We start from the raw sequence: 21,360 nt of genomic DNA on the forward strand, positions 1-21,360 counted from the left end.
GGAATTAAGCAAAGAACATCACGAAATATTAATTGTGCACATGTTGCTTTAAAAAGTTTTGATGGACATAGAAAAGGCAAATACAGCCCCAGTTGACTAATTCAGTTTGTCATGAGCCCTGCAGTCCTGTGCACTGGTTTTTAATTGTTGTCTTACCTAGGTTTGTTGGGCCCTTGTTATTTCTGTTTAGTTTTGTCATTTTTTTTGACTGGCACTGGCTTTAAGCATACTGTGAGTACTTAAAGTGGGCTCCTAATTAGCCTTTATCGCAGGGATCCTCGTGTTTCCAGAACGATTCATCTCGCAGTGTCATTTGGTCATGCCACCAATGTTCTGTTGGAATTTCTATGAACAAGCTGTTGTTTCTGTCTCTACATTGGAGCCTGTCATTCCTCTGCACCTGGGTTCAGTCATTTGTCAGTGTATATTGTGACACACTTTCCCTGCTCAAGATGTGAGATCTCCTGGTGACACTGTTATATGGTTTTGAGAATAAAAAAAAGACTATGGTTCAACCACAGCAATAAACTTCTCAGTGGCTAAGTTGCAATAAAACACACAAATCTTTAACTATGCAGTAAAATTCAATCTCACCAGGGCTCCAATTTCACATTTATTTTCAACTCACCACAGTCCTGTTGCTTATGCTTCCTGCAAACACATCTGATTCATGAGACAAAAATTATTATACTACAGTGTAACATAAATTAAAAGTGTGTTTGTAAATTCAGCAATTTCGAAAATCTCCCTCAGGATCCTGAGAATGCCAAAGTATTGGAGATTTTAAAAAAAGCCATGGCTCAAATGAGCAGATATAACATAGAAATTATGTTTGTAAAGGAAATGAATTGCATAGCTATGGGGAAAGGGTAGTGTCAGGAAAGGAAGAGGAGGCTGGACCCAAAAGCAGAGCAGTGGTGACGATTTAGCGATGAGCAATAACTTTAATAATAGACTGCAAAACAACAAACCACGTGAAGCCACAATATAAGAAAGAACAGGTACTAAGCACAACAGACAATGAGATAACTGAAGGCTAGGTGCAACTAGTTGAGGCTGGCTGGTTCAAGGAGTGAACAAGAACTGGGGTCAAATAGGTTGCAGGTGATGAGATAGAAATGAGCGGCAAGTGACTTCTATTAGCTGGGTAGAGACTGGGAGGTTGCTGCATGTGCAAGCCTGATACATAGGGCAAGAAGAACCAATCAGATAGATCCCTCTGGTCTTCAACATAGAGTACAGTGCTATGTTTCTGTGCATAGATCAATTCAAAGGTTTCAAAGATACGTTTAATGTCAGAGAAATGTATACAATATACATCCTGAAATTCTTTTTCTTCGCAACCATCCAGGAAAACAGAGGAGTGCCCCAAATTAGCTGGATATTTCCATTTGTGATTGTGGGGATGCTGGAAATTGAACCTTCTATTTGGCATATTTCTCTGAAATTCACTTATTGGCTGTAGCTGTCACCACTCATCCCAAATTACCATTGATCTACTTTCTATAAGTGCTGTAGCTCTTATGAGAAAGTACTCCCAAGTCAGTGTTGAGACAGCAAGTTCCAGCCTTTTAACCTTGTTCTTCAAAGACTGACTAACTCTGAGGCGGCTGATGCTGACTGCATTTGGGAGAAACATTCCTTCAACAATCAATAGGTACATTTAATGTCAGAGAAATGCATACAATATACATCTTGAAATTCTTTTTTCTTCGGAAACATCCGCAAAATCAGAAGAGTGCCCCAAATAATGAATGACAATTAAATGTTAGAACCCCAATGATCCCACAACTCTCCCTCCCACGCATAAGCAGCAGCAAAGCAATGACCCAAACATTCGAGGTTGGCCGAGGTGCGACAGTTGAAGGAGTGAGCAAGGGCATTGGATGAGAAGGAGCAGTTGATTTAAAACCCAGTCGAGACCAGCCTGCAAGCCAAACGTTCGAGGTCGGCTGAGGTGTGACAAGTGAAACGAATTAGTCAAATATCAGCCAATATAATCAAGGTTTGCTCTAGGGGAGTGGCCTTGTCGAGGGAAGTGCCCTGCAAGAAAAGTGCGAGTCTTTGGCTCGAGAGTCTTCGGCGAGGAGGCTGAGGGAGGAGAATATGCCACAGTTGGAGAGGGTGAGAAGTGGTGAAGAAATGACAGGTCAACTGATTCAGTGTGCTGCCTGCATGAAGTGGGAGGTCAGGGATGCTGATGGTGCCTCTGGCTGCTACAAATGTGGAAAGTGTGTCCAGGTTCAGCTCCTGAAGGACCATGTTGGGACACTGGAGAGGCAACTGGATGACCTCAGGCTCATCGGGGAAACAGAGGTTTTTCTGGACAGGACCTGCAGCGAAATCATTACACCGAAGATACCGGAAGGGAGAAGGGGGGGCGACGATGAGGAAGGGATGGATGGTTGGAGTACAGAAGACCCCGGGGGATGTGCCTCTTGAAAACGGATTCACCCTCTTGGAAGCTGTCGGGACAGAAGACAGTGCCAGTCTGAGAGGCGTACGGGGCTGCGAGTCAAAAATTGGCGCTGAAATAAAGCCGAGGAGACAGACGTCAGACAGAGCCATGGTAGTAGGAGACTCCATAGTGAGAGGTACAGATAGGGATTTCTGTGGCACCAGGTGAGATTTAAGGATGTTGTGTTGCCTCTCTGGTGCCACGATCCAGGACATCAGGGACCGATTGCAGGTCATCCTCAAGGGAGAAGGTGATCAGCCGGAGGTGGTGGTGCATGTCGGCTCAAATGGTGTCGGGATGAAGATGAGAGCCAGGTTGCTGCTTCCAACCTTCTGTGTACTGCCACGACACATCAGGCGGCAGAACGGATCTCGAATTAGCCCGTCTCCAGAGCCACAAAAATCTGGCACCCTGAGGGCGTGCTATTCTTCCAGATTGCGTCACTGGCATATTGAAAAGTGGCTGGTCGTGGGACCCTGACAGGGGGTCCCATTTCCGCAATGAACTGTGTGTAACTCCAGGTCAGGATCTTCAAAGGAACCATGAAATGGGTAAAAAAAGGGATATCAAAGACAGAAATAAAGCCGTTTCTCAAGATGTAAGCAAAGGAGTCACCATTAGGTGCCATCATCCTCCTAAGCTCTGCTCAAGTGGCCTAACTGAAGGCTAATAAAAAGATTTTAGCAGGTCAAAACCAACAAGGTACTACTGCAAAGTATGCTGACCTGAATGTGGAGGTTAGAGTCCCTCTCATGTGAGGGTGCTTTTTTCTGGCCCTCTTACGCTTTTCTACGTGTTTCTGCCTGTACTTCTTGCTGGATTAGTCTGTTCCTTTTTCAATAAGTCAACTTGCCTACTGCCACCCTGCTGTCTCACTAATTTAAACCCCCTGAGTAGGATTAGCAAACCTCCCAGTAAAATTCTTAGTCTCCCTCCATTTCTGTTACTGCTCCAGAACTGTGGCGCTTCTCTTCCTGATGAACATAGCGTATTCTATGCAAGATTCGAACAGAAGAGGAGCATCCCGCTCCATCCGGATGAACTGGACCTGGTGGCATCGAGATTCATCGTCACCGAGGAGGACGTTAGAAGGGTCTTCCTGAAGATAAATCCAAGGAAGGTGATGGGCCCAGACGGCGTCCCAGGACGGGTTCTCCGGGCCTGTGCAAGTGAGCTAGCTGGAGTATTGCTGACATCTTCAACTGCTCCTTGCTTCAGTCTAAGAACCCCTCGTGTTTTAAGAAGGCAACGATAATCCCAGTGCTGAAGAAGAGCAAGGTGGCATGCCTGAATGACTATCAACCTGTGGCTCCGACATCAATTGCTATGAAGTGCTTCGAGCGATTGGTAATGGCACACATCAGCCACAGCCTACCGGTCAACTTAGACGCTTTGCAATTCGCCTACCGGAGCAACAGGTCAATGGCAGATACCATCTCGCTGGCCCTACATTCCTCCTTAGAACACCTGGAGAATAAAGACGTATACGTAAGGCTCCTTTTCATTGACTACAACTCTGTCTTTAATACCATCATTCCAAATAAACTGATTCCTAAGCTCTGGAACCTGGGCCTTAGCACTCAGATCTGCAGCTGGATCTTCAACTTCCTCACAGCCAGGACCCAGGCTATGAAAATAGGCGACAAGCTCTCCTCTACAATCACTCTGAGCACCGGTGCCCCACAAGGCTGTGTACTCAGCCCCCTGCTATACTCACTGTACACCCATGATTGTGTAGCCAAGTTTCCATCAAACTCAATATATAAGTTTGCTGATGACACAATTGTAGGCCGTATCTCGGGTAATGATGAGTTTGAGTACAGAGAGGAAATTAAGAACCTGGTGGCATGGTGTGAAGACAATAACCTATCCCTCAATGTCATCAAGATGAAGGAATTGGTTGTTGACTTCAGAAGGAGTAGCGGACCGCACGACCCAATTTACATCGGTAGTGTGCAAGTGGAACAGGTCAAAAGCTTTAAGTTCCTCAGGGTCAATATCACAAATGACCTGACTTGGTCAAACCAAGCAGAGTTCAATGCCAAGAAGGCCCACCAGCACCTTTACTTCCTGAGAAAACTAAAGAAATTTGTCCTGTCCCCTAAAACCCTGACTAATTTTTATAGATGCACCGTAGAAAGCATTCTTCTCGGGTGCATCACAACCTGGTATGGAAGTTGTCCTGTCCAAGACTGAAAGAAGCTGCAGAAGATCATGAACACGACACAAACCAATCTTCCGTCCGTGGACTCACTTTACACCGCACGCTGTCGGAGCAGTGCTGCCAGGATAATCAAGGACATGACCCACCCAACTAACAGACTTTTCGTCCCTCTTCCCTCCGCGAGAAGGTTCAGGAGCTTGAAGACTCGTATGGCCAGATTTGGGAACAGCTTCTTTCCAACTGTGATAAGACTGCTGAATGGACCCTGACCCAGTTCTGGGCCGTACCCTCCAAATATCCAGAACTGCCTCTCGGTTTATTTGCACTACCTTACTTCCCATTTTTCTATTTTCTATTTATGATTTATAATTTAAATTTTTAATATTTACTATTTTAATTATTTTTAATATCTTTAATATTTAATATTTGTAAACCAGGGAGTGTGAAGCGCAGAATCAAATATCTAGTACCAATTGTTTGGTGACAATAAAGTATAAAGTAAAGGTTCCAATAATCTAAATATCTGTAGCATTACCCCCTGAACTAACTCTTTAGCACTATTTATTTGTTTTGTCTTCCTTTTTCTACACTCATAACATGAGAAGTAATCCTGAGAATACAATCCCAGAAGTCCAGCATTTCAACTTTCTACCTAACTCCTTAAATTTCCTTTACAGTGCCCCATTTTACTTCTTATATAGAATATTGAATAGTACACCACTGTACAGGCCCTTCAACCAACTATATTGTGCCAACCTTTTAACCTACTCCAACATTATGAATAAACACTTCTCGTACTTCCAGATGAGTACAGTGTATTGGTATCGATTTTGACCAGTGTTATGGTGATAAACTCTGGCATCTTCATCAAGGATGTTGCCTGGGCGTGTCAAGTCTAGTGGTATTTATATCCCAACTTCCATCCCTCCTGATTGGTTAGTCCTCATCCAATCAGGTTTCCACTGTCCCACCTTGTTTAGTATCAAATTCCTACTTAGAGCGAGACTTTTGTCTATGTTAAAATATTTTTTTTTATGGTACGCACTGAACCATACTGAGGGGAGAAGCACAATTTGCTGGGCACTGATTATTTAGGGTCCCTCCTCAAACTTGATGCTCGGCCTGCAGCCAGGAAATATGTCACAAGAAAGAATGATCTCTGTAGTAAAGCAGACAAAACATCCATCAGCTCATCCTTATTCTACATCCCGGTTCCTGTTTGGCATTCACACTTCCGTTTGCCCATATCTTCAGCATCCATGGCATCATTTCTCCCAAAACAGCTTTTCAGTTCCATCTGCAGTCTTGCCTTTAATACTCAACACATAACTCACAATTATGATAATACTCTAAATTTCCTTAATCTTTCTTAAGCTTGGTGATTGCATTGTGAACTAGCATGGGACACTTTCAAAGTTATAACATCTATTTTAAATTGAGTGTGTTTTATTTTATTATTCTAAATTAGTACATGTTGATTAGTTTCAGTCCCTGGGTAACAATGCTGATGACTAATGTTGATTGCATCATCTCCTGTACAACACTGCTGTTTCAGTGTAGAAGTTAATCTACAAAATAAATTTTGTCTCCAGGTCACTTTACCTCATTTTCATGCACTTGTTTAGTGGGGAAACTGCAGGTGTTAGTTACCCAAGTCTGCTATTATGTTTGGAGATTATTGCCTTGAAGTTCTAGTAGGCTCAAATGGAAGATGGCTTTCTAATCTGGTTTGAGAAGTTGGACGGATAGAACACTGGAAGTCTGAGAACCAAATCTTTGCTTTTTATTTGGGGTGAGAAAAGGGATGGAAGAAATGAGTGATGATTTTGGATGTGATCTGTGAAGGGGAGCGAGGAAGTTTGAGATTGTGTAGAAAGAAAAGCTGGTGGCGTGGTGGTGCTGGAGTTATAAGGAAAGATTAGTGCCTTTACTAAGTATGGATAAGGAGTGGGGGGGGGAGGGGTGTGAGCAGAATGTAGTGTTGTGAAGGGAAGGGAATGACCATGGCTAAGTAAGGAAGTTGTTGGTAGTGAGAAGAAAGAACCAGTGTTGGGGACGAGGGAATGACCGGAGCTGTGGGTTATGGCACATCTGAGACTGGGTAGATTCCAGAGGAAGTTGGAGTTTGAGATCACCATTGTGAGCCTCAAGCAATTGCAGAATTTGGTAATTGAAATAATTGGAGGGACTTGAGTGCAACTGGGAGGACGAGGGAACTCAGGTAAATCAGTTGGGGTTTTTGTACAGGCTGAGGGGGGCATCATGGAGTGGTGGAAAGAGAGGACTCAGTAGTTTGAATCATTGCAAAGTAAAGAAGGGGATTATTATGTCAGTGACCCAGGGCAACGTTATGAGGATCTGATTGTCCAAGGAGTAATAATGAATAATCACTCTCTGAAAAACTGACCCTATGAAATGTTCCAAACAACATGCTGCACAGTGAATATGTCATCCCATGCACACCGTATATGGAAATAATGTCAGGGCTGCGAGGGTGACACACCCCCTGAATGTCCTGTTGAATTTATTAGTGACATGAATCAATCTGGCAATGGTTGCTATCTTACTTACTAGAAAAAATATACATTGTTTTTGATTGATTAATACAGATACAAATGTCGTACATGTGACTAAACTTTTTGGCAATTTAAAAAAATGTTCTACTCCCATGTGATATTGTACTTGAATTGATTTGTAAAATCTGTGAATTATATTTGTTTTGAAAAAACTGTGCACTCACTGGTAATTGCAGCTATGGATAAATGAACATAAGCTAACCAGTAATGTAGAAATAGAAGTTTTATTGAAATTTATTGTTTATTAATTATTTACATTGATTTATACAAGCAGATTCTATGTTATAATGTGGGGCGAGTGAGAAGAACAAGCATATTTATCAATCTTAGTCAATTTACAAAAACAGCAGATTATGAATCAAAACTAATTAGTAGGCTTTAGGTCAATATATAATTTATGTTGCCGGTTGCTGTGCACCTGTTGTGATTGAAGTACAATAAAAACATTTTGGTCTTGGCTTATTATGGTCACATGTACCAAGATACCGTGAATTCTTGTCTTGCACATTATTTATACAGATCAAATCATTTCACAGTGCATTAATCAAATGAAATTTGCTGTACAAAATAGTTTTTAATAAATGATCAACAAAGTGAATCTCATTTAAATTCTCATTGTCTTCATGTATTTTCTATGTCACTACTGCCAACAGATAGGTACAATATACTTAAAGGTAAGTTAACATAGTCTCCATTAAATTTGGCCTTTATAAATTTCCTTTTGTCAAAGTGCTGTAGTTGATGAGCTTGGAATAGGGTGAATTGCACTGTTTTGAGGCAAATATGAGACCAGATTTACACAGCAATGGCCCCAGTAGCCACCTTGCTCCACAGTTTTCTGAATCAGCACATTTATATTACCTTCAGAGCAGACTTGGCAAACAAATATCCCCCATATAAAGAAGAATAACCTGTTAGGACTCTGACACTTTGGAGAACAGCATTTAAAGAACAAATTCTGGCTGAAGATTGCAGAAACATATTGAAGGAACTGTAGGGCAAGAGGAATATGGCTGGGTCAGTACATTGACAAGTGCGCTAACTTGACTGGATGTCTTGTGACAGATTTTTCATTACCTTACAAAAATGGCTAAAAGGTTTGAAATTGCCAGAGACAGTTCTAGAAAGCAGCAGGGAAGGTAAAGAAAAGAATGGCTCAATTTTACTGAGACTGATTTTCAATGATGATTATAGAACACAGCAAGACAGGGAATTTGGTGCTCATATAAAAGCTCTTAAAAGGTTTCCCTTGCCCTTAATCTTAAATCCTCCTGCATCACAAATCTGTTTTTCTAGTTTACTGACCTAAAACATTAACTTTAGTTTCTTGTTCTAAAGATGATGCCTGACTTGCTAAGTACATGCACTAATTTCTGTTTTACTTCAGATTTCTCACATCTGCGGTATTTGGCTTTTGCAATTGTATCTGTAATAAATCATCTCAACTTCACAGATGTGCAAGGCAGTTCAATGACCTCATCAGGATAAACAAGGTAACACACTGGCCAGTTTTCTTTCATTTTACTGCACACATAGAGCCCCAGTGTCTTCTTCATCCACAGTGAGTTAGAATGGTATTAATCCATGGTCTTCCGGAAGGTTCTTCCAAATTGGACTTAATTATATTTAAATCAAATTTCTGCTGCATTCAACATTGTTAATAATGAAAATTATTTAATTTTAGTAGCAATGCAATCACTTAAGGGACTCAGGAAGCATCTGTGGATGGAGATACATGGTCAAAGTTTCAGGTCCAAAGAGTCGAGGGAGGCAGTCGATATAAAGAGATGTGGACAAATGACTGGCAAGAGCTGAGAAGGAAGGATTGGCAGATGGAAGGGAGAAGGATGAAAAGAGCAACTGAGGTTGGGAGATGATAGGTAGAGCAATAAAGGGCTGTAGATGATAGAATCTAATAGGAAAGGAAGGTGGAGAATGGAACCAAATGAGGGAGGTGAGGTGGACATCTGGGAACAGTCGCGGGGAGGGGGCGCGTGTTGTAGAAGACCAGTGAAAGGAACTTGTGAGTGAATGTGCAAATGGACTGGGTGGAGGAAGGGGAAAATAAGACGGTTGGAGGGTATGGGCAGAGGGTGGATGTATAGGAGAAACGGGATCGAACAGGAAAGAAAAGGAAACAAAAGGGGCAGATTACCTGAATCTGGGTTAGAACATAAAAACAAGGATGTACTGCTAAGGCTTTATAACACACTGATCAGACTGTATTTGGAATATTGTGACCAATTTTTGGCCCTGTATCTAAGGAGTCATGTTCTAGTCTTGGAGTGGGTCAAGAGGATGTTCTCAAGAATAATCCCCCGAATGAAAAGTTTAACATATAAGGTGGGTTTTGTGTCTCTGGACCTCATGAAGCATGAGGTGGGATCTCATTGAAACCTGCCAGATACTGAAAGGATTAGACTGAGTGGATGTGGAGAGGATGTTTCCAATTGGGAGAGTTGGATCTAAAAGCGTGGCCTCAAAGTAAGGGGGATTCCTTTTAGAACTAAGATCAGGAGAAATTTCTTCAGCCAGAAGTTGGTGAATCTGTGGACTTCCTTGTCACAGAGGAAAGTAGAAGCCAAGTCATTTATTATACTTAAGGCAAAGATGGATAGGTTCTTGAGTGGTAAAAAGGTTAAGGGTTACAGGAAAAAGGGTTTGAAGGAAAATCAGCTATGCTTGAATGGCAGAGCAGATGGGTCATTCAAAGTTCAAAGTAAAGCCTGAGTTACCTTTTCTTGTGGACAATCACAATAAATACAACATAATAGAATCAATGAAAGACCACATCCACCAGGACAGACAATAACCAACGTGCAAAGAAACAACTAACTGTGCAAGTACAAACAGAAAGAGAGAATAAAAGAAATAATAATAATTAGAATAAATAAATAAGCACAAAACATTGAGAACATGAGGCGAAGAGTCCTTGAAATTGAGTCCATAGGTTGTGACAACACTTCAGTGATGGGATGAGTGAAGTTTTCCTCTTTAGTTCAAGAGCCTGAATGTTGAGAGGTATAATAACCGTTCCTGAACCTGGCGGTGTGTGTTCTGAGGCTCCTGTACCTTCTTCCTGATGGCAGCAGTGAGAGGATACCATGGCTTGGATGTTGGGAGTCCTTGATAAATGCTGCTTTCCTGCAACAGCACTGAGACGTGTTTCGTAGTGGGGAGAGCTGTACCTGTGATGGATGGAGCTGTATCCACTAGCTTTTGGAGGCTTTTCAATACAAGGGCATTTGTGTTTTCATACCAGGTTGTGACGCAACCAGTCAATATACTTTCTACCTCACACCTGTAGAAATTTGTCAAAGTTACAGATAACATGCCGAATTGAAACAAACTTCTAAGAATGTAAAGGCGCTGCTGTGTTTTTTTTTTGTGATGAAGCTTATGTGTTGAGCCCAGGACAGATATTCTGAAAAGATAACACCAAGGAATTTAAAGTTGCTGAACCTTTCTAGCTCTGATCCCTCGATGATGTGTGGCTCATGGACTAACAGTTTCCTCCTCCTTAAATCAATAATCATCTCCTTGGTCTGGATGATATTGAGTGAGATGTTGTGGCATCACTCAGCCAGATGACATGATCATTTCAGCTTCTATATCTTATAGATTCAAATGATCAAATGGCTTAATTTAGCCTCTGTATCATATTGTCCTATCAAACTGAAGAATTCAATGCTCATGCCATTGGGCGGTGTAGTAATCAGAATGGAATATGAGTTGTCTCTCTAGTTTGCTTTTGGCCTCATCCTGGGATTGGAGGAAGTTGTGGACAGACATGTCAGTGTGGGAATGAGAAGGGGAATAAATGGGTGCAAGCAGATATACAAATGGCTTTGGCAGATGGAGCACAGGTACCTGGCAGACTGGGCAACTACTGTACTGAGCCTCTACATTCCATATAGTTCTTGCTGTGCAGTGTGAACTATTGATTTTCATATCAACCAAAAGATATGTTATCCTTAGATAGAACCTTTAGCGTTTTACAAGGAATCTAACCTTAATGCCTCTGTGCAAAATACTCTCAGGTTGTCTATTAGACAATTTCTCATTTGAATCAAGCTTTTAAAAGCATAAGCAGAAGCTATACAAAAAAATAACTTTAAATGGATGTAATTCAGTAAAAGCCAAATGCAATAAATAAAACAAAATGGTAATTTATTGTTGAGAGTTAATAAAGATAAACATGTCAACAGTATTACTGAAGGCTAATACAAGAATGTGGTATTATTTTGATGCTGATTCACAAATGACAATTATTGTGATATAGATCATGGTTAAGGGCAATAAGTTCTCAGAATTTGTCTTTTTAAAGATGGTTGAATGATTGAAGGAATGTCGCTTTGTTACAAAATGGGTCATAAGGACATAAGGCAGGAGGTGAAGATGGTGGCGCGACACAGCTCGCAGCGGCCACTCCGGTGGTGATGTCTGTTATTTGTTAAGTAGGATGCCGTGCACAATCCTGATTTGATGGAGACAGATGTGAGAGCACGGAGGAACATCTGGTGAAACTTCTGAAATGCCTGCTTCGCTGCTGCTGCTACTGTGTGGTCCCGAATCTCCGAGGAGAAGGCCCCAAGTCCTCGGCTTTGCTTGTTGCTCAGCGGCTGGGGTGGGGTCGAAGCAGTTGGCAGAGGATGGTGCTCAGAAGGGCTGTGTCGGAGGGGCTGCTCGGAGGCTCGAGGCTAGAAGTTTTCATACAGACTCAGTCCGCTGCGGTCGGGTGCTTCCAATGGTGCTGCATCGGCAAGTTGGCGGCGTTTGGAAGTTCAATGGCAGGGAGAGTTTCTCCCTTCTGCTGCCTGCGTGAGATGATGAGTCTATCAGGACTTTGAGACCTTTTTTTGACCGTGCCCATGCTCTTTATCAAATTATCGTATTGCTTTGCACTGTTGTAACTATATGTCATAATTATGTGGTTTTGTCAGTTTTAGTCTTGGTTTGTCCTGTGTTTTCTTGTGATATCATTCTGAAGGAACATTGTATTATTTTTTAATGCATGCATTTCTAAATGACAATAAATGAGGACTGAGAGTCCTCATAATCTAAAAAAAAGGTGGTGCTGTCAAAGGTACATTGGTTAGATAGAGGAGACATGACAGGACTTGATGTCAATTGAAGTGTTATCTTAACATATATCATTGCAATACTCTGCTCTTTTGGCATCAGTAACTGATCTTATTTATTTATTAATTTAGTGAGCAGGCCCCTTCCGGCTCTTTGAGTCACACTGTCCCTGACAAACTCAATTCACCTTAACCTAATCACAGGACAATTTACAATGAGCAGTTAACCTACTGGGTACGTCTTTAGACTGTGGGTGGCAACCAGAGGACCCGGAGAAAATCCACACATACCACATGGAAGACAAACACCGACACCTTACAAGCAGCGTTGGAGTTAAACTCTGAGTTCTGGAACACCCTGAGCTGTAACTGCTATGCCAGCATGGCACCTAATACTTCCGTTTATCTTTCATTTTTAGTTAGCCATGCAGTGCAGAGTAGGTTCTTCTGACTCATTGAGCCACACCGTCCCAGCAACACCCGACAAGCCCGATTAACCCTAACCTATCACAGGACCATTTACATTGACGATTACCCCACTAAACATTATGCCTTTGGACTGCGGGTGGAAACTGGAGCACCCAGGGAAAACTCACACATTCCACAGGGATTTCGAACAAACTCCTTACAGAATGGCACCAGAGGTGAACTCTGGGCTTCAGAATGCGCCACACTGCAATAGCGTCACACTAAACGCTATGCCACAATGGCTGCCCATAAGTATACTTTGTAAGTATATCTGTAAAAGTTTTGCTACTCCATGGGCTAATATCGGTCAATATCGATAGATATGGAATAAGTTTTATCATCCAGTAGCCATCAACTGATATAATTACAAGATTTTGAATTATAAATGCATTTTTGACAATTTTCTCTTCCTTGAAATGATTTGCACGTTACCACGTGCTATCTGTAGTCAAAATATAGGGGTGTATCATGATGAGGATATTCAAAGGTTCAAAGGTTCATTTGTTATCCAAGTATAAAACCTTGAAACTCTTCTTCGCCAGGTAGCCATGAACCAAGAAAGAAAAGGAAGGCAGTACAGTCATCAACCTCCAAATCCTTCCTCCCGCACAAAAAAAACCAAACAAATCAAACAAAAAATGAGCAAAACATAACGGGCATGTTGACCCCTAAATCCCTTCTCCCACACAGGTTTCAAAGGTTTCAAAGATTTCAAAGGAACGTTTAATGGCAGAGAAACATATACAATATACATGCTGAAATGTTTTTTCTTCGCAAAGAATGAACGACAGTTAAATGTTAGAACCCTAAAGTTCCCCCCCAGCTCCCTTCCCTCCCGTGTGTAAGCTGCAAGCAACAATCCTCCCTCCCACCGACAAAAAAAGCATTGGCACCCGCCACTGAGTACTCATGTGTGTGCAAAGCAACAGTAAAGGCACAGACTTGCAGTTACCCCAGAGACTACATTGTTCACTCGGTATTCAACAGACCACAGGCTCTCTCTCTCTCTGTAATAAGTGAGAAAGGGATGTCTCCATTTCACAGCAAGCAGGGAGAGATAAAAAACAACTCGCTGGTTTACGATGTTAAAAGTCTATTACATCGCTTTTTTCGCACTCTGTGCCTAAAGATCTTGAGTCTCTGGGTACACAGCCATAGATGTTTTGACTCCCCCAACGACACACAGATCTCCTGTCGTGACATCGACCTTCGATCTGCCTGTCTCCAGACCCCCGAAATCTTAGGCCTCGAAATCTGTGTCGGACTCTTAGGCTGAGTCCTTGGCGTGCCGAGTAACGACCATTCATGAAACCCCGAGAGCGGGTCCCATTCCAGCAAAGAACCGTAGTCAGCGTGTAACTCCAGGTCAGGGTCTTCAAAAGAACCCTGAAAGGGAAAAATAGAGATATTAAAGATGGAAATAGAGCTGTTTCCAAAGATGCAAGCAAAGGAATTGCCATTAACACCATGATCACTTTGTTCCGCCTCTCGAAAGGTTGGGGGTGTTGTGGATAGTGTAGAGGGCTGTCAGAGGTTACAGCGAGACATTGATTGGATGCAAAACTGAGCTGAGAAATGGCAGATGGAGTTCAACTTAGATAAGTGTGAAGTGATTCAGTTTGGTAGGTCAAATATGATGGCAGAATATAGTAAGTTTTTACACAGAGTGTGGTAAGTACGTGGAATGGGCAGCCGGCGACGGTGGTGGAGGCGAATACAATAGGGTCTTTTAAGAGACTCCTGGATAGGTGCATGTCTAGAAAAATAGAAGGCTATGGGTAACCCTAAGTAATTTCTAAAGTAAGTACATGTTCGGCACTGCATTGTGGGCTGAAGGATCTTTATTGTGCTGTAGGTTTTCTATGTTTCTATGTTTCTATGTAAAAAATTGAAATGAAAACTGAACAGACACATCAACCCCCAAATCTCTGCTCACACACAAAAAAACAAACAAAATGGAATAGGCACATTGACAACCTAACACCCCTCCACACACAAAAAAACAAGAAAAACACAGAATATAAGTAACTGTAAGACTGAAAAAAGTCCATAGTCAAAGTCCACATCCAAAATGCAGAAAACTGAGGAATACTCTTCTGGCGCAGTGGCAGACATTTTTTTCTCTGTAACAGATCAATCAGAAATAGAATCAGGTTTTTTTTTTATCACCAACATGTAATGTGAAATTTGTTAACTTAGCAGCAGCAGTTCAATTCAATACATAATCTAGCAGAGATAAATAATAATAATAATAATAGTAATAATAAATAAAATAAAAAAATAATAATCATCAATAAACAAGTAAATCAATTACATATATTGAATAGATTTTTTTAAAATGTGCAAAAACAGAAATACTGTATATTAAAAAAGTGAGGTAGTGTCCAAAGATTCAATGTCCATTTAGGAATCGGATGGCAGAGGGGAAGAAGCTGTTCCTGAATCACTGAGTGTGTGCCTTCAGGCTTCTGTACCTCCTACCTGATGGTAACAGTGAGAAAAGGGCATGCCCTGAGTGCTGGAGGTCCTTAATAATGGAAGCTGCCTTTCTGAGACACCGCTCCCTGACGATGTCCTGGGTACTTTGTAGGCTAATACCCAAGATGGAGCTGACTAGATTTCCAACCCTCTGCAGCTTTTTTTGGTCCTGTGCAGTAGCCCCTCCATACCAGACAGTGATGCAGCCTGTCAGAATGCTCTCTGCAGTACAACTATTAAAGTTTTTGACTGCATTTGTTGACATGCCAAATCTCTTCAAACTCCTAATAAAGTATAGCCGCTGTCTTGCCTTCTTTATAACTGCATCGATATGTTGGGACCAGGTTAGATCCTCAGAGATCTTGATAACCAGGAACTTGAAGCTGCTCACTCTCTCCACTTCTGATCCCCCTATGAGAGTTAGTATCTGTTCCTTCATCTTACTCTTCCTGAAGTCCACAATCAGCTCTTTTGTCCTACTGACGTTGTGCCAGGTTGTTGCTGTGGCATCACTTCACTTGTTGGCATATCTTACTCCTGTATGCCCTCTCGTCACCACCTGAGATTCTACCAACAATGGTTGTTTGTCAGCAAATATATAGATGGTATTTGAGCTATGTCTAGCCATATGGTCATGGGTATAGAGAGAGTAGAGCAGTGGGCTAAGCACACACCCCTGAGGTGTGCCGGTGTTGATTGTCAGCGAGGAGCAGATGTTATCACCGATCCGCATAGATTGTGGTCTTCCAGTTAGGAAGTTGAGGATCCAATTGCAGAGGGAGGTATAGGCCCAGGTTCTGCAACTTCTCAATCAGGATTGTGGGAATGATCTTATTAACTGCTGAGCTATAGTCAATGAAAAGCATCCCGATGTAAGTGTTTTTGTTGCCCAGGTGGTCTAAAGTCATGTGGAGAGCCGCTGAGGTTGCAGCTGCTGTTGACCTATTGTGGCAATAGGCAAATTGCAATGGGTCCAGGTCCTTGCTGAGGCAGGAGTTCAGTCTAGTCATGACCAACCTCTCAAAGCATTTCATCACTGTTGAAGTGAGTGCTACCGGGCGATAATCATTAAGGCAGCCCACATTATTCTTCTTAGGCACTGGTATAATTGTTCCCTTTTTGAATCAAGTGGGAACTTCCACCCATAGCAGTGAGAGGTTGAAAATGTCCTTGAATATTCCTGCTAGTTGATTGGCACAGATTTTTAGAGCCTTACCAGGTACTCCATCGGGACCTTCCACCTTGCGAGGGTTCACTCTCTTTAAAGACAGCCTAACATCAGCCTCTGAGACAGGGATCAGAGGGTCATTAGGTGCAGCAGGGATCTTCACAGCTGTAGTAGTGTTCTCCCTTTCAAGGCGTGCATAGAAGGCATTGAGCTCTTCTGGTATTGAAGCATCACTGTCATTCATGCTATTGGGTTTCACTTTGTAGGAAGTAATGCCTTGCAGACCCTGCCAGAGTAGTCGTGCATCCAATGTTGCCTCCAACCTCATTCGAAATTGTCTCTTTGCCCTTGAACTAGCCCTCCGCAAATCATACCTGGTTTTCTGGTACAGGTCTGGGTCGCCAGACTTGAATGCCACAGATCTAGCCTTCAGCAGATGACATACCTCCTGGTTCATCCACAGCTTTTGGTTTGGGAATGTACAGTAAGTCTTTGTGGGCACACACTCATCCACACAGGTTTTAATGAAGTCGGTAACAACTGCAGCATACTCATCAGGTTCGAAGATGAATCCCTGAATACAGTCCAGTCCACCGATTCAAAGCAGTCCTGTAGGCACTCCTGTGCTTCCCTTGTCCATACCTTCTTTGCCCTCACTGCTGGTGCTGCAGTCTTCAGTCTCTGCCTATAGTCAGGGAATAGAAATACAGCTAGGTGATCAGACTTCCGGAAGTGAGGGTGTGGAACAGCACGGTAGGCATTCTTGATGGTGGTGTAGCAATGGTCCAGTGTGTTGTCTCCTCTGGTATTGCAAGTTATCTGTTGATGGTAGAGGTAGTCTGCGCTCACCCGCTGCTCTCACTTTGATGCTTCAATCTCCCTTGATGCTTTAATCAGTGAACAATGGAAGCTTTAATTGGTGAAATGGAGTTGAAGAATTGCTTGCACCCCATACAGCAGCCTTCTCACCACGAATTTCACTCATGCTGCCTCTGTCTCCTGGAATGCTCTCGGAAGAGCGCTGAAGCACCCAAACAATCTCCAAGCTTGCACACTTGACTTGATGTTTCAGTCGCCCCTCGTTGCTTTAATCAGTGAATAATGGAACCTATAATCAGCAAAATGAATTCAAACATCAGCTCACAGCCTGCTTGCCATAATGTTCGTTAACGCTGCCTCTGCCTCCTAGAATCCTTTCAGAGACTGCAGAGCATTGGAAACCCAAATGGTCTCCAAACAACAAATCAGAGGCTCCAACAGTTCCAGGATCACATCCAGGATTAAAAAGAAATGTAAAAGACATAAAAGAAGTTACATATATGGTTTCATGATCTATCCAGAAAATGTTGACCAAAGGAGCATTGTATGCAGGTGCCATATTTATCAGAAGCACTAAGCAAAATAGTTGAGAGGGTCTTGCAAATCAACCTTGGTCCCATTGGTTATAGACTGGATCTTGGGAGGCCTAATATTCATAGAACAGGATATTCATATCTCAGCGGATCCAAAATGTAATTATTCCATTCCCTGCTGTAATATACACCTGTCACCAATGCATCATACTCTGACTGATAGATTATGCTATTTACAACAGTCTTATTAACATGAAGCTGTTAGCTTGTCCTATTATTTAAACTGGATCTGTTAATATCCAGAATTAATTTTCCATATGTTTGTGATTTTTTCAAACTTCAGATTTCTATTGCATTTTTTTGTTAAGGTTTGAGTGCTTAAGTATATATGCAATGTGATCCAAAGTCTAAGGTTGAGTTTATTGCACTTTATATCCCACTGCAGATACACCAGTGCATGGAGAATTGCACCAGGCCAATTTTTCTATGAGATGCAGCTGAAAATCTTTGTATTGCGTTCAGACATATTTTGAAAGTGTTCTGTGGTCTCCCTTAAATAAAATGCAGTAACCAGAGAAACTACTGTCTAAAAGAACAGGTCAGTGGCAAAACGGTATCATTGTTTATTCAAGTAATCTTACTAAAGAATGTAACCAAACATTTCTGCCTAAAGTACATTGCTGTTGTAATATTACACTATTGCACAAGTGTATGTATACCAACAGCACTTTAGCACTTTACAAAATGAATTGAGAATCATCCATGTCAAAATCAAAGGCTATTCTATCATTTTCTATCCATTATTAGCAGCTCCTGATTGAATGAATGCAATCTCATTGCAGCTCATAGCCAGTAAACACAAATTATAATTCACATCTTTAATTAATATCTCATTGTCATATTCTTCATATGTATCTTGTTATACTTCTCAATTGTCATATCCATCATAGAGAAGTAATGCTTTCAAAAGCAAATAAGTCATCTTGTAAATACAAACAGTCATCACTTATTTGTCAAATTTCAAATGGATTACTGTAATAAATGTTTATATATCAACTATCAGGATTTTAAATTGACAGTCAGCATTTTAGCTCATGCAAACTTTTTTTTAAACAAGGATTGGAACATATAACTCCCAACCAATTAAATTCTTGGAATAACTGAACCCCAGCAGTATGCTGAGATCAAAGAGTGTATATATAAGTGGGCTAATATTAGAAAAGACTAATTTTAGATCATAATAAGGCCCATGTATAATTTAAATTCTTGTCCTACTTGAGTAAAAATAAATATCATTTTCTTTTATCACATTGCTCTTGCACATGATCTTGAATCAGCAAAAGAGGCAGTGTCTCTGAGTACCAGTAATGGGTTTATTCATCTATCCCTAAAGCAGCTGTGTGTAATAAATAAGCTACTGAGTGAAGAACATACCATCTTCATTTCGCTCAAATGAAATTTTGTTATATTGAGCATTGTCTCAGGCTAATATCTATTTTCTTCAAGATTCTTTAATAACAAGAGTCTAGTCAATGCAGGAAATAATCCTGACTTCTTTTGAAGAAACACATTTGTAAATCCACCAAGGTATCAAAGTAACAAGTTTGTTACAATAGTAATGATAATATATTTGTATCGTACAAAAAAAATAGTTCCAAGTTATTTTTCCATTTATTCATGTGATATGGACATTTCTGGCAACCATTTTTTTTATTATCCATCTCTAAATTTCCCCTTGAAGTTAGTTCAAAGTAAATTTAATATCAAATATGTCACCATATACGACCTTGAAATTCAAGTTCTTGTGAGATTCACTGTAGAATAAAGAAGCACAATGAAATCAATGAAAAACTACACACAAAGACTGACATTCAACCAATGTACAAAAGAAGACAAATAGAGAAAATGCAGAAAAAAATAATAATTATATACTTCAAGGTTTAAGAAAATCTGCCAAACAGAGCTCAACAATAATAATATAACACAGGCAATAAACACTTTTGCTATATCTATATTAGTGTATTCTTTTGGCATAATATCTTGGTTTGAAACCAATCTAGAAAATTTACAAAGGAAAATAAGAACTGAAATGACAAATTTCAGAAAAAAATGTATTTACAATATACTTAGATTAATACTACCTAAGACAGAAGGAGGGAGAGGATAACAAACATTAAACATTTACACAACAGTCAGATAAAAATTCTAAGGATATAATTTCATCAATGAAAACAGGATTTAGTACTCTACACAAGCATATGCAATTCTGATAAGAAGTTCACACCACTAAATTTAAATGAAAGCACAACCCAGAAAGATGAAGAAACCATCACTATTAAAGAAAAAAGTTAACCAATGGAGAGCATTACACTCCATGGAAGACATCATCATGATCTGTGTAGACTAGATGCAGACAAGGAAGCATTGAACGCCTGGCTCAGAGTTGGTCATCTCTTCACAGAAACAGAAGGGTTCCTTATGGCAATACAGAACCAGGTGGTTAACACATAAAAATGACAAAAATACATAATATAAGATGAACAAATTCAAGATGATAAATGCAGAAAATGCCAAGAGAAACTAGAAACAATCCAACACATTACAGAATCCTGTAGCAGTTTAACTTAACCTGTTTACTTACACAGAATCAGAATCAGGTTTATTATCATCGGTATGTGTCATGAAATTTGTTAACTTAGCAGCAGCAGTTCAATGTGTTACGTACCCCGTAACTGGGTTGCCAAACCAGCAGAAATGGATCACTCAGTTGGAGTCTGGATTACTAGAACTAAGAAAGTTTTATTAAAGAAACAAGCAACACAGTACTCTAACCAAAAGGATAATAAATGCAACAGTTCAGCAATGATAAACACACGTGTACACAGAATTAAGATAACAGGATCAATCAAGCTCTATCGTTGTCTAGGGGTAAATGACCAGTTTCAAAGTGACGCAAAGTTCAGTTCAATTTAGTTCAATTCAGTTCGCAGACAGTGGGGGGAAGGAGAGAGAGAGCAAAACAAATGAATATTCAAAACGGCTTCCACACAGACCTTCGCAGTCAGCTTTCGGGTGAGCCCTTTGTGATGTCATCTGAGGTCACCGACCGTGACCCCCTTCGTTTCCAGATACGATCGTTTCTCTATGGTGAACCCGGCACCCAGGCAAGGATGGATACACACCAGGTTCCTTCCGATTGTGGCCTTCCACCCTGTGCGTCTATGGCCTGGTCCCGCAACCGGCCTTCCAAAACTTCTCACCGACTTGTGAGAGACGCACCGCTTCCAGGGTCTCGTTACCTCGGGTGTCGTGTGTGTCCTGCCTTAGCGAACCTGTCCCTTTTTATCCCCCTGCTGGGGTATCTCCTGTCCATCACTTCAAACAGTTCAGGGTTCAAAGGGTGAGCTGATCTTGACAGCTCTCCTTCCGTTACTCTCTCCCGTCCCTTCATTAACATCTCCAAATGCTGCTCCGTTGTTTTCCTTATCTCTTTCTCTCCTGAGACAGGTGGCAGACCAACTGCTGATCCCACTGGTGCCAGCACAGGACAGCTAACATCTTAATCTATGTGTATTCTCGTCACACTTCCCCCCTTTAAGGATTTTTACCGGGGTA

General features: G+C 41.3%; 1 long non-coding RNA gene across 1 annotated transcript in view; it reads left to right on the forward strand.

Moving 5' to 3' along the window:
• The window catches only part of LOC134348880 (uncharacterized), a 59,958-nt gene that overhangs the window by 16,693 nt on the left and 21,905 nt on the right, over positions 1–21,360 (forward strand). The window contains exon 2 of the long non-coding RNA XR_010018512.1: positions 18,191–18,343. This is a non-coding gene — a long non-coding RNA (uncharacterized LOC134348880). The remainder of the gene's footprint in view (positions 1–18,190; positions 18,344–21,360) is intronic.

This window comes from Mobula hypostoma, chromosome 7 (genome assembly GCF_963921235.1).
Source record: "Mobula hypostoma chromosome 7, sMobHyp1.1, whole genome shotgun sequence".
NCBI classification, from domain to species: domain Eukaryota; kingdom Metazoa; phylum Chordata; class Chondrichthyes; order Myliobatiformes; family Myliobatidae; genus Mobula; species Mobula hypostoma.